Below are 13,643 nucleotides of genomic sequence, written 5' to 3' on the forward strand. Positions count from 1 at the left end.
AGTCAGGTAAGGAAGTACTCGTACCTAAATCGAGTATTTTAAACCTCAGGTGAGCGATTTCTCTATGAATTTTCGATGTTTCTCACCAAAAGCGGATGTTTGAGCCAAAATAAAAAAGGTCCAAAAATGTCGGGACTGGGGCATACCACTGCCCAGAAAACGTCGGGATGGGGCGGGTTAATATATATATATATATATATATACAGTGGAGTCTTTTATTCGAAATTCTTTTAATTGTAATATGCCATTAACCGTAAGTTTTCCTAAAACGTTCTGTAATGTGTAATGTACAGTATACAATTTATGTTGTATGAGTAATGTATATTATGTATTATTTATGAGCCTCGCAAGTCAGTAGTTTGGCTTTAGCACTGCCTGCTAGGGAGTTTAACAGGCTGGGGTGGGGTCATGGTTTAGGGAAGCAAAACGGCAGGTGGCGGTAGTAGAGGCAGACAGAGGTTAGCTGGCTTGAGGGTGGTGAGAGACTATGTCAGTGGAGAGAAGGCCACCGAGCTAGTTAGACTGCAGGGACTCGGAGTTACACTATATTCTGTGTTACTCCAGTTTGTTTTCTCTGCCATCAACTAAAGGAAAAAAGAGCAACGTTCGTTTTATTACTGCCACAAGCTATCTAGGCAGTATGGAAGGAAAGGTTCCTGAGGGTTACTTCGACCTGAAGTTGATTCCGGAGTTTGACGGCAGCGGTGCACAGTCTCTGGTGGAATGGCTAGAAAAACTGGAACTCGTGTGTAAACTACGAGGTGTCACGGATGTGGCAAACATGATCCCTCTCCACCTTACTGGGGGTGCCTTCGCTGTGTACCTGTAGCTGTCAGAGACAGACAAGAAGACAACTGAGAAGGTGAAGAAGGCGTTAGTGGCTGCATTTCCTGTTAATCCATATGAGGCTTATGAACAGTTCCTCAGCAGGAAGTTACGGAGTGGTGAGTCGCCAGATGTGTTCTTGGCAGAACTGCGGCGCCTGGCATCCCTGTTTGGTGGGTTGACTGATAAGGCGCTCACCTGTGCTTTCGTGGTTGGGCTGCCAGAGAACATTCGTCAGTTGCTGAGGGCAGGGTCGCGTATGGAAGATTTCAACCTGGACCAGATTATTGCGAGGGCAAGGGAGGTCATCAGGGATGACAGCCCCCTTGAAACATCAAATATGTGCCTCGGTGCCTCAGCGAGGACTGGTGATGAGTCTTGTGCAGCTGCTACCAGAAGATGTTATGTGTGCAGCAATCCAAATCATTTCGCTAGAGACTATTTAGCTCGCCACCAAGGTAACACAGGGGGTGAAGGGGCAATGAGGGGTGTTGGAGGTCACTCTCAGCAGCGTGTGCGATGCTACCAATGTGATGGTTTTGGCCACATCGCTTCCAAGTGTCCGTGAAACGACCAGTGAGTGAGGTGCTGCCAAGTACTTTATTAAGAGTGGATGGAGTTCAGCATTGTGTGCTGGTGGCACCGGTTGTTCACGGAGCATTGCCCTCCTCTCGTGTTGCAAGGCATGGAGGAAGGGGGCTGTCAGTTTGGTCACTGTGAGTGGGGAGGAGTGGCGGTGTAAAGGAACAGGCATCGTTCATCTCCAGCTTAGCAATGGAACTTCAACCGACATCGGTATGAATGTGACTACTTTAATGCCCCTTGGTTTCATGTTTATTCTTGGAATGGATGGCATCAGAGCGCTTGGAGGGGTTACAGTTGATGCAGAGGGTGGTGTGAGCTTCGGGTTAAAAGAGTCGTCAGTCTGCGCAGCTGGCAACATTGTGGTGGGAGTCAACAAGCATGATTTCAGTGCAACTTACGACCCTGAGTCTAACTCTTGGACAGCAGCTTGGAAGTGGATGGGGGGCAAGGAGCCAGGTGCTCTTCAGAATCAGGTGGAGGCATACTCAGTGCCACATGAAGTGAGAGGTTTGTATGAAGACGAGTTAACACAATGGATCAGAGATGGTTGGCTGCTTCCATATGATAAAGAAAAATATGGACCTCCCAAGGGACTGATTCCATTAATGGCAGTGTTGCATCACAATAAACTGAAAGTACGGCCTGTAATGGACCTTATAGAGCTAAACTCGCACATCAATCCTTTCACAGCAAACTCAGACGTGTGTGCGGACAGACTGCGGGAGTGGCGCAGACAAGGAGTGTCGGTGATAGACTTGACAAAGGCATACTTGCAAGTCAGGATCCATGAATCTCTATGGCCATACCAGACTGATTATTGAGGGTTGGAGGTATTGCTTGACTCGTTTAGGTTTTGGCTTAAACATTGCACCACTGGTAGTGAAAGCAATTTTGAACTGTGTACTTTTGCGAGATCCAAATGTGAAAAGGGGGACGTCAGCTTACGTTGACGATATCTTTGTGAATGAGGATGTTGTCAAGGCCAGTCACATGGAAGAACATCTAAGGAACTTCGGGCTGTTGAGTAAGCCACATGAACGAGTTGCTGATGGAGCACGGGTGTTGGGCCTGAGAGTCTGGGGGGAACAGGGACATCTTGTCTGAAGAAGGGATAACAAGGTGGGTGGTGTGCTGAGTGTGCTGATGCGGCGGTCAATATTCTCTTACTGTGGCAAACTGGTGGGCCACTACCCTGTGTGCGGATGGCTGCGGGTAGCAACATCCTTCATTAAGAGAACAAATCACGCTACAGGGAGCTGGGATGAAGATATCACTGGTAGAGAGATAAGAGGTTTACTGAAAGAAACTGTGGAGGAAGTCAGAAGGAATGACCCTCTGCGAGGACGATGGGACGTCAAAGGTGATGAGGCCAGAGTTTGGGTAGATGCAAGTTCTTTGGCACTCGGTGTTGCAATTGAGATTGACGGATGCATTATTGAGGATGCCAGCTGGCTGCGCAAGGATGTTGCATGTCACATCAACATGGCTGAACTGGATGCCGTCATAAAAGGTCTGAACCTTGCTTTGGCTTGGAAGATCAGGAAAGTGGAGCTATTGACTGATTCCTCAACAGTTCATCGCTGGATTTCAGATGGTCTATCGGGAAGAAGCAGGCTCATGACCAAGGCAGCTAGTGAGATGTTAATCCGGAGGAGAGCAGGGACAGTGCAGTCATTGATAGAGGAGTGTAGTCTCCAGCTGACAGTCACTCTTGTTCCTTCCACTAGTAATAAAGCTGATAGCCTGACAGTGTGCCACAGCATTGGCTGAAGGTTTCCACTGCCTGTCCTGCAGCTGTACGACCTGTGTGTGCAGCTGGCAATGGTGTAACTGGTGATGAGATTGCAAAGATACATCATTCTGCAGGTCACCCAGGAGTGAGATGAACACTTTATTTTGTAAGGCGAGCCAACCCAGCAGTCACGAGGCGGCAGGTGCAAACTGTTGTCACCAACTGTGAAGTATGCCAGTCCATTGACCCAACACCTGTGAAGTGGAAAAAGGGAAGCCTGGGCATTGAGAGTTAGTTTGGCAGACAGTCGGCATGGATATTACTCACTACGGTGGCTGGTTGTATCTGACTCTTATTGACTGTGGACCATCACAGTTTGCTATTTGGCATCGGCTAAGGCTTCAGACCAGTGCAAGCATTATTGAGCAGTTAGAGGCAGTGTTCTATGAGCGTGGGGCACCAGAAAAACTGTTAACAGACAATGATACAGCCTTTCAAAGCAGGTTGTTTGCGGTGTGCAGTGGTGTGTGCGCCTCTGCTTTAGATGTGCATATGTTCCTTCTAGAAATGGTATAGTCGAAAGATGCCATCGTACTATAAAGATCATTGCTGCAAGGAAGAGCTGTTCCATAGCAGAAGCAGTGTACTTGTACAATCTGATGCCTCAGGATGACTGCAAATCATTGACCGCTCCAGTCAACATGGTGTACAGGTACTCAGTCAGAGTTTGTGAAGTGGACCCCAACGGGGAGGATGAACCAAAAGTGGACGGCCTCTACCAGGTTGTGGAAGAAGTCTGGGTAAAGCTGCCTAATGCTCGGTGTGAGGAAAGACACAAAAGGGGTACAGTTACAAGAGTAGTGTCCGACCAAGCTGTTGAAGTAGATGGGGTACCTCGCCACTTCAGAGATCTCCATTGTTGCAGCTCACAGGGGACTCGAGCGAGTCTTTAGCCGAAGACTCTGACGACAAGGCACTTATTATTCAGCTTCCTGCCAGAGTTGTTGAGGTGGTGGAAGCTGATTGTGATGAAACTGTTAACCCCTAAACCGCGGGCTTGTTTTGCTTTGACTTGCGTGTCCTGCGGGCATATTCGCGCTCCGACAGACACTCTAAAAATATTTGCCAAAAATCAGTTATTAGTCCTAGAATATTAAACTTATATATGCATATGGCACATACCTTCAGCTTTCTCCTGGGATGTTTGTTGAGCCTTCCTCGATTACCGTAGGACTTGTGGAGACCTCTGAAGCTGGGTAACGAAGTCTCCACTTTACACTACCCGACAACCCGTAATATGATTACCACAGCCTGATATTATCACTAGAAACACTATTCTATGATTCTCAAATAGTTTGGAATCTATACTCGAAAAAAAAAAAAAAACACTGTGAAAGCAATGAAAATTACGAGCGTGTATTACCTTCCCACTTCCGATCGTTAGCCGCTGGTGTTGTCATTTATTATTCATAAAAACACTCACACTTTATATTTCTATTACTATATAACACTTATATATATCTACAGTCTTTATCCATAAGTTTCCTTGAGTAATAGTAGTTTATTGTCACTCTAGGCATTTAATTTCTCTTTCAGTAAAATACGTAGCATTCACTTTCTCGTCCTGTATACTAGCGTTGAGAGTGAATCTGTCACTTTCACTTTCACTTTCATAACTCATAGTATTCATACATGCTAGAGTGAAACTTTCACTTTCATTACTCCTAGTACATATACTCGTATTCTTATATTATTACTCGTTTACATTTCTATTTACATTCTCTATTTTATTTACGTTATTTACATGTCTATTTTATTTACACTGTTAGGCACTGACACTTGCAGTAACTTATAAAACTATTTTCCACTGTTCACTTATATTTACATTCATTGCTTTCACTTGCTGTTTACACATTATTTACATTTCCACTTGCACTGTTTTACTCACCAGAAAGATCATAGTCACTCTCTATCATTATCATTGACAAATTAGCCAGTTCACGTTCCACAGCAGTCACTTATCCCTTTACCTCTTTCCACACAAGGTTTAGTAGGGGGTAGAGGTCACAGGACCCTTTGGATGGGACTAAAAAGTGGCGGAATTTGACAGGCGCGAATCCGATGTGCTTTCACCTTGAAAGATGACAGTAAACTGAATACAGTGTGGTGGCCTGCCTAGGGAGAGTGTAGTACTGCCAATCTCAGCCTGGTGACAGCTGCTAATATACACACTATGAAATGATTGGCAGGAAATCTAGATAATACATAATAAATTAGCTAGTTCCAGGTGAATGTAAATATCACTTAGGCTTCTCCCTTCCCTCCTTATATATATTTTTATTACGAGAATAGATTATATGGCATATTTCAAGGGGAAATAAACAGCGAAAATTAGTGAACGAGTGCACGTGAGGTGTTGTCAGGTTATAATTAGCCAATTCCAGGAGTATGGCACTATCACTTACCTTATTTCTTTTGTGTATATATTATTTGGTATAAGAATAGGGCATAGGGCTTATTTCAATGGATGAAATCATAGGCCGCTGAATGGAAACAAAATAACATTGTCTCATTTAACCCTAGAAAATCCATATACGTATAGCTTACTAATAGACAGGTGTTGCCTGATTCCTGTATTATCTTCAGTGATACAAATATTTCAATCTCCAAAAATATTGAAGTTCTCAGCGTTTCACTTAAAAGTGCCCTCAGCTGCACCCCTCATGTTAGATCACTTATTAAATTAACCTAAAAAAAAAAATGGCTCATTTTACAGAGCCTGTAACTTCTTCACTGACGAGCAGTTAGCTATGATTTACAAGTCATGTGTGCTTTCAGCTGGATAATTATTCACCCTTGTAGAGTGGATGTGGAGAGGTCGCACTAAAACAACTAGACAAAATTCAAAACTTGTTAGAATTATTAATAACCCTAGTATACCTTCCCTACACATAAGAAGGAATATTGCCTCCCTTACATTATTTTACAGATATTTATATGGCAAATGTTTAAACGAAGTTGCATCCATTGTGCCATTTCTCCATGCCGTTCCACACGCTACATGGGAATCTGATAGCTCTATCAATTAGACTTCTTTTATTCCCTGAACCACATCTGTTTGGAACTTGCATCCCCAGAGGGGTTTTCCCCCACATGTCAATCTACAGTTGTTCAAGTCCAACTGTTAGATTTTTTATGAATGCAGAACTCGTGTAATCTGATGTGTGGATATTTTTAAAATAATTTGTTCTATCTTCCTATGTTCTTTTATTTAACCCCCCACGTGCCAGTGCCGTTTTAAATGATTTAAAATATAAAAACTCACCGTGATGGCATTTTTCAAGATTCGCGGTAAAAATTGGCAGGCATATAAGGTAACTGTTCCTCTACCATCCCCCAGGCTGTCAAGGCCATACACTCACTCGCTCCCCCCATCACGCTCGCTCTGTCTCACTCTGCCTGTGTGCCTCACCCAGTGCTGTACATAGTGAAGGTATTTTGTAAATATTTTCATGTAAGTGTAAGTTGTAAATATTTTCTTGTAAGTGTATGGACTATATAGTGAAGTCAAGTTGTAAATATCTTCTTGTAAGTGCCAGGACTGTACGTAAGTGTAAGATAATACATTCACAGTGAGAAAGACATGCAAATTGTGATAGATGCTGAAGTAATAAGTAATCAGAAAAGTGTACTGAACACTGCCATACCTTCCCAGCATAAATACCTGAGTATACCTTGCATAGAAATGGCTTTCTCACACATATGTGGTAAGCGTGAGAAAGCGGCTATACCTGTACACGAGTATGCAGGACTCAATAAAACTCATTTCCGAGCCTCGATGAGCATTTTAATGGCGAAATTCGTTGTTTCCACATCAAAATCTATCATTTTAGCCAAAAAAAAAAAAAAAAGTTGAAAAATGGCTGACACTGGGGTGACCCATAGGGCTAAAAATAGCCCGCACGCGGTGAGTTAAAAGAATCACATTCAGCTTATTCACTTTCCTCATTACAATTAGTTATACAGTCTTCTGTGCTAGAGAGGGTCACCTTCACGTGATGGCATTGATATAACCAGGTTGCTGACCTGCCTGGTTATGCAGCACTTCACTGTCTCCCGAAAGGAAAATGTACACTGCAGAAAGGCTGCAGTCCACTGGGTTCACGTTTCATACGTTTTTCACTGGCATTTCATATATAATCCACTAAATATTCATTACAACACTAACATCATTATCACTTCACTCAGATCTTAAGATTAGCATTCCTAGTGATCTTTACTGACATCGCTAAAGATATTCTTGAACACACTGACACACTAACCATTGCATACTAGAGGGACATTAACAGCTACATCACACCACAGCTCCAAATAATGATGGCTATGATTCAGGAATATAATGTGGTAGTGTACCATTTTGAACTTTGTGTGTGTGTGTGTGTGTGTGTGTGTGTGTGTGTGATTTTGTTACGGCATTTTGCTCTTCTGTTACCATTTTATCAATTATTTCTTTAAATCTGATACATGGTTCCTAGAATCATTTGCTCGTATCAGAAAACAATACATCCTTTACATAGTCTTTATTTTTGCCATATCCAGTTGCGTAATACGTTTATCCCTCTTTTTTAATATTTATAATGTACATGCGACATTCAAAGACATTTATCTAAATTATGCAGCGATTTTCTCCCAGACTTTTTACAATCCATGTTTGTCATTTTTCTACTTTCTTCATATTTTGTGGCTTTTTTTCTACAGTAAATTCCACTTGCCTTTTTTTTTTTACTCTGTTCAGGTGTCTTTGTAACATAAATTTGAAGTTCCCTGAATGAAATCAAGCATTTTTGAGGTCTAAGATTCTTTTCATCACCTTCAGTTACATTCAGATAGATGACGTTTTTCAAAATTATATTACTCATAACTGTGAAACCCCACCTGTGACCTTTCCATTTTGTATAATTTCCTTTTAGTACTGCCCAGGGGCATATATTCCAGGTGCGCCAGGTGCGCTGCCCATACCCACAGCAGACGGAAAAAGCATTGCAAATATTATGCTCATTCACTTGTACAAAGGATCATAGTAGGAAGCTACTCTTCCCCCTCATAAAGCATGTAGGGTATTATGCTCACTCATTTGTACAAAGGATCACAGTAGCAAGCTACTCTTCCCCCTCATAAAGCATGAAGGCAGTTCTTAGCACTACATACCTATAACAAGTTCGGTCTAAATGTGACTCTACAGACAGCATTGATAAGAGCAGACAGCGGAAAGGGCGAAAGTGTGCGTTTCTACACAGACATGCGGCCAGTGTTTGTGTCCATGGCTGAAGAGTTCACTGTAGAAATATCACTGCCTTTTGCATTATATAGAATATATATATGTGGAATCTTCATTTCATTGTGAAGATATGTATGCAGATTAACCACAGGAGAAATGAAAACCGAGACAATAATTATTTACGTGTATTTCATATTCAGAAAGAGTGACACAGAAACATGAGAGTGGAGGTCTTATATACACACCTGCAGCAGGGAGGGACACAGAACAAAAGGGAACTCGACCCGATGTGACCCCACCTCATCTTACCAAACCTATACAACCACTGTTTGTGGTTTTAATTATATAGCTTCCCATTAGCTCTCTTGTGGTAAATGTGTCATATTTACTTAGTAATGTTTTTACTTTTTTTTCATTTTGGTCAACTTTAGTTATTTTATATATTTTCTTGACCATTCCTAATGGAAGTTTTGTATTACACTTCTTGTTACGCTTTTATGCATCCTAGATACAAGTAATAGTTGTTTCTGTATCAAGGTCTGATAATACATGGTGGGATCGAAACATCTCACTGATAAAGAAAATTACGTTTGTGCTGTTTTTTGTTATTATCGCCAGCCTCACTTCCCGAAACGACAGTTATTTGCTTCTAGTATTTGTTTTTGTAATTCCACAGCGTTTCAGTACTGATAGTTAAAGTTTATATTACATCGAAGAACATTCACATGCACTAGATACAAGCATACCACCTAATGTTGAGGCTCTATAAAGTGTCCTTAACACAAAGGTCCGTATTCTCGTCGGTTAAGGAGGCTCCCTATTACCTATTCCTTAGCTCTATATTTTCAGATATGGCTGGCTAATATCCTTTGGTACAGTATGTATGTAACGGGAAACGAAACACGAAGCACTGACATAACACAGAAGAGGACAGTAAGGTGTAATAAGCAAAATAAATCTCTTAGGAACAGCTGTTACAGGGTGTCCTTAATCGACAAGAATACGGGCCATAGAATACACATTTCAGTAATGATCTGTAGCTAACGAATAACATTTTCACTTATTTGCATTTACTTTACATTACAACTGCCAGGGTCGTGGTTAGCCTATGAAGAATTATGGCAGAGCTATTCAACTGCTCTAGGAGTTGGGCCAAAGTATGAAAATCAGAATAACAAAAGGGCCATACATTATTATACATGTATTTTTTTCCTCTGTTTCAACACATATACATAGAAAAAAAAAAAAAAGAGAATTTCATGTATTATTTGCGTTTACATTTTCCGCTAGATACATGAATAAAAAGAAAAACGCAAACTTTCTGTTTTATGCTTATTTATTTGTTTATTTTCGTTCTGAGTTGATCAAAGAGCCAAACAAAAACGACTCAAGAGCCGGATTTGGCCCGCGGGCCACCAGTTGAGTAGGCCTACGGTATAAATTTCATCACCATCACCCACCCTTGAAATAAGGGTGCTTGGTCTCTGCCTCAAAGTATGGCTACTTCTGTCCATATTAACCCCTACACTGGTGCTGCAGAGGGACGCCTTCAGGTAGTGGCATGCTTAAAACCAGGTCGCTCAACTGCCTGGTTGTACAGAATTCCCTCAGCTACTTCCCCGTCCATAAAAAGAAGGGGAGGTAAACTGCAGATGAGCTTAAGAATGCAGCTCACCGGGATCACGTTTCAGATGAACTTAGGGCTACAGATGGTACTACTACTACTGACCCCTACACTACAGTAATGTATGCATTCTATTCTTGCTGCCTCCAGATGACTGTATTGCAAATGGAGAATATCTTTGGTAGTGAAGGGATTAATGGCAGTGACATCTCATACAATCATTTTGAATAGTCTCCTTAAAGCTTAATAAAATCGTCCGTAGGTGGCAAGTATAAAGAGAATGAGGCATCGCATTGAAGTTATGAGTAGATGTCCGTCCATTGCCATTAATGGCACTGCATAATTAAAAATCCTCCATTATTCTTCTTGGCCCGTTTTCTCATAGGGTTAGGAGGTTCCCTGACATCTCATCCATAGCAATTTGTTTTTGGATCTGACTAAGTAATATTCCATTGTAGTTATTTACACAGATTATGGAGACATCTGAAGGATATACATAACACAGGCGAAGTCGGTAAGGTGTAAGAAACTAAATAAATCGCGTAGGAAAACGTGTTAGGGAGTTTTACGAACCACCAAGAATTGGCATTCAGACTATATCATAATGACATTGACCTCATCCATAGGCCATTACAGAACACAGTATACAATTTTAGGGTGGGCATTATACGCAACAGTATTGAAGTACGTCCTTAACACCTTTTCCTAAACGATTTGTTTTCCTTATTGCACCCATTGCTATATAAATCCTCCTAGTATCACGATACTATGACTAAATAGCGTACAAAAGGATATTAGCAAGCCACATCCAAAACTAAACTGCCAAGGAAGAGGTGCTAGGAAGCGTTCTTTTCTCGACGAGAATACGTGCCAAAGACACATGTATCTTCCCAAAGTTTAACAAATACATAGCGGAAAAATTGAACCATCTGAGACACGCAATAGCAAACAGAGGGTTTGTCACTATTTTTCGTCAGATGTAAATGTTCTTCAGATGGAAAAGGGAAGATAGATGTTTCCTTGATTTAAAAAAACAAAGTATATATCGGTGCACACTTGGTGCGACACAGTGTGACACCACGAACGATGGCTACTGGAAACTGCCCCCATTTTTTTTTTTCCCCACGATGGTTAGCCCCCCCCCTTTCTTTTAGGGTGCTACAGATTTCATGTTTTTAACATTTTCCAATCGATATTGTTATATCAACAATTAAATTATGACAAATTATCATTCTTTGGACTGCACAAATTATATAGATCATTTCGGATATCATCGTGCCGCTCCTGAGCAATGCATTTTTGATCGACTGGCCTTACACATGTTTACATCATTTTTAGTCACTACACATAATCGGATTTGAATACTACTGATCTTGAAACGTATTCATGGGGGAATTCTGTTATGTTATTAATAGTTCTAAGTGCGTAATCTAACATCCAAAGCGCGTGATGTATCATACAAAGAGTCACTGAGACATCCTCAGGAATATCTTCCGTTTGTGCCATGTGCCTCCCTGCCTCTTTTGACGTGGGAACATTAAAGTGTGAGGGGAAAAAACCTTTAAATCCATTGCCTTTTTTAACGTCATGTTTCCCTCTGCGTAGTTTTCCTCCATGTGGTCTCTTCTGGAGGTGACCCTCTTGCCTCCAGCGCCTGATCCACTTGCAGATGGTGGCAGCGCTGGTACCTGTCTCCCGGGCTATGGCGCGAGCTGACATGCCACCCATCCACAGCCACACGAAGTTCACACGCTCACTCAAGTTCGTGGACCGAGGGAACTGCATTCTGGTTCTGTGGATGATTCCACGGTCAGTAAAGTGCTCACATATCTCGACCTCAATAAACGTCCAGTATAAAACATAGGCAACACTTCGCTGTTGCAACCCTCCACTGACCAAGCACATACCCCCACCTCCCTGCACACTTAACCAAGTGCATAATGGCCCTTACCCTATATAACACAGCCCTGCTGTGGGAGTTCACCTTGACTTGGTGGCAGGGCTTCAAGTGTGGATGGTGGTGCTACCTACTTTGGAGGCCTGCCTAACTTTGTAGGCATTTGTCAGCTTCGTGGACCAAGCACCCCCTACATCACTGGTGGAGGAGGCCTGCTTATGATGTTAGACCCTACCCATTTGCCATCTAGTGCAGGACTGTTGCCTCCCCACGTGCTTGCTGTGCATGGCGTCCCATAATGCTGGGGGACGGAAGCCTTGGGGGTTTGGTGATGCTGCATGATGTGCCCTGCAGCTAACAATACACCTCTTTGGTCCCTTATTCTGGCTAGACAGGAGGCCTAGTTGGGCCCGACCAGGTCAGTCGGCTGGTCATGCATTGGCTAGGGTTGAGTGGGCACTGGGGGGCCTGGGGCGTCTATCGTCCTGGAGTTACCCTTGTCCGTGAACCCTGGTGGTAACCATGTATACTCTCCTGCTACCTCTGGGGTCACAAGTGTTGTTCCTGGCATACGACCTCCCCTTGTTGGGCTGCATGGTGGGTGGAGGGGTTGGGGAATGAAGATTTTTTGCTGATATACGGAGGGGAATGTTATAAAATTATGTTGACGATGCTGCATCTGGCCCTGACTGTTCTCTGGACACTTCTTCAATGTTTGTCACTCTGGAGCCTTTCCAGGCTCCTGGGGAGTATCCTCCTCTGCCCTAGTGTTCTGCTGAATCTGGGACGTGTTCCCGTTGGGTTGGTGTGGCTCTGGGGTTGGCCCAAGACAAAATGGTGCCAGCATCATATACCAAGTATCTGACACTGAAATCTGTCGTGGGTGGGTCAGTGCTAGATATTGACCTTTTTTATCTGCACCACACCATTGTTTTGGCCTGTGGTCATGAACCTAAAATCTCTTCCCAGGGGGATGGAAGTCTCCTTTTTTAGATGTCCTTCCCAGAAGAGACCTCACAATTACCGAATATGACCTTAGTATCTGGCGCAGCTGTTGCCTGTGTTCCTCACGATACATTTGATCGATGTAAGGGTGTCATCTTCTCCCATGACCTCCTTTGATACTCGTAGGCATGGTTGTTGGAGGAAGTACAGTCTTTTGGTATGGTAACTGTTGAGCACCTTCACAAGAAAACAGAGGGTATCTTGACCCCGACACCCACCTTATCCCTAACATTTGACAGACCAACTTTGCCGAAGTCTGTTATACTATCTTGGCTCTCACTTCCTGTTCAGCCAGACGTCCCGACCCCAGAGCAATATTTCCACTGTCAGGGGCCGATCTTGCTGTCGTGCACAGGCTGGCCTTCCTGATGTCTGCGTCTCCTGTGGTGGCCCAAACCATACCAGCGACTGTACAGGACCCCTTAAATGCTAACACTTGGAGGTCCTCATGCTGTATCTTCTGAAAACTGTCCAAGATACTGCCCTGAGAAGGAGATTTTGTCCATTCTCACAAGTGAGAGGGTTTCATTTCCTGAAGCAAAAAGAAGAGCCCAAACTCTCCTCTTTCAGCTTGGGGTTACTCATGCTTCTGTCCTTTCTGGAATGCCAGTGCATCGCCATGCATCTCAGAGGCAGCCTGGACCCATTCCAGTACCCACTCCTTCAACTTGTGATTTGCAGGATGCTGTCCCCATGG

General features: G+C 43.0%; 1 pseudogene; it reads left to right on the top strand.

Annotated features, from left to right (window-relative positions):
• Positions 1-640: 640 nt before the first annotated feature.
• LOC145398688 (uncharacterized) lies at positions 641-4,095 on the top strand (annotated as a pseudogene).
• The last annotated feature ends 9,548 nt before the right edge of the window (positions 4,096-13,643 follow it).

This window comes from Coenobita brevimanus, chromosome 46 (genome assembly GCF_032717465.1).
Source record: "Coenobita brevimanus isolate Jiangsu-jjx chromosome 46, ASM3271746v2, whole genome shotgun sequence".
NCBI classification, from domain to species: domain Eukaryota; kingdom Metazoa; phylum Arthropoda; class Malacostraca; order Decapoda; family Coenobitidae; genus Coenobita; species Coenobita brevimanus.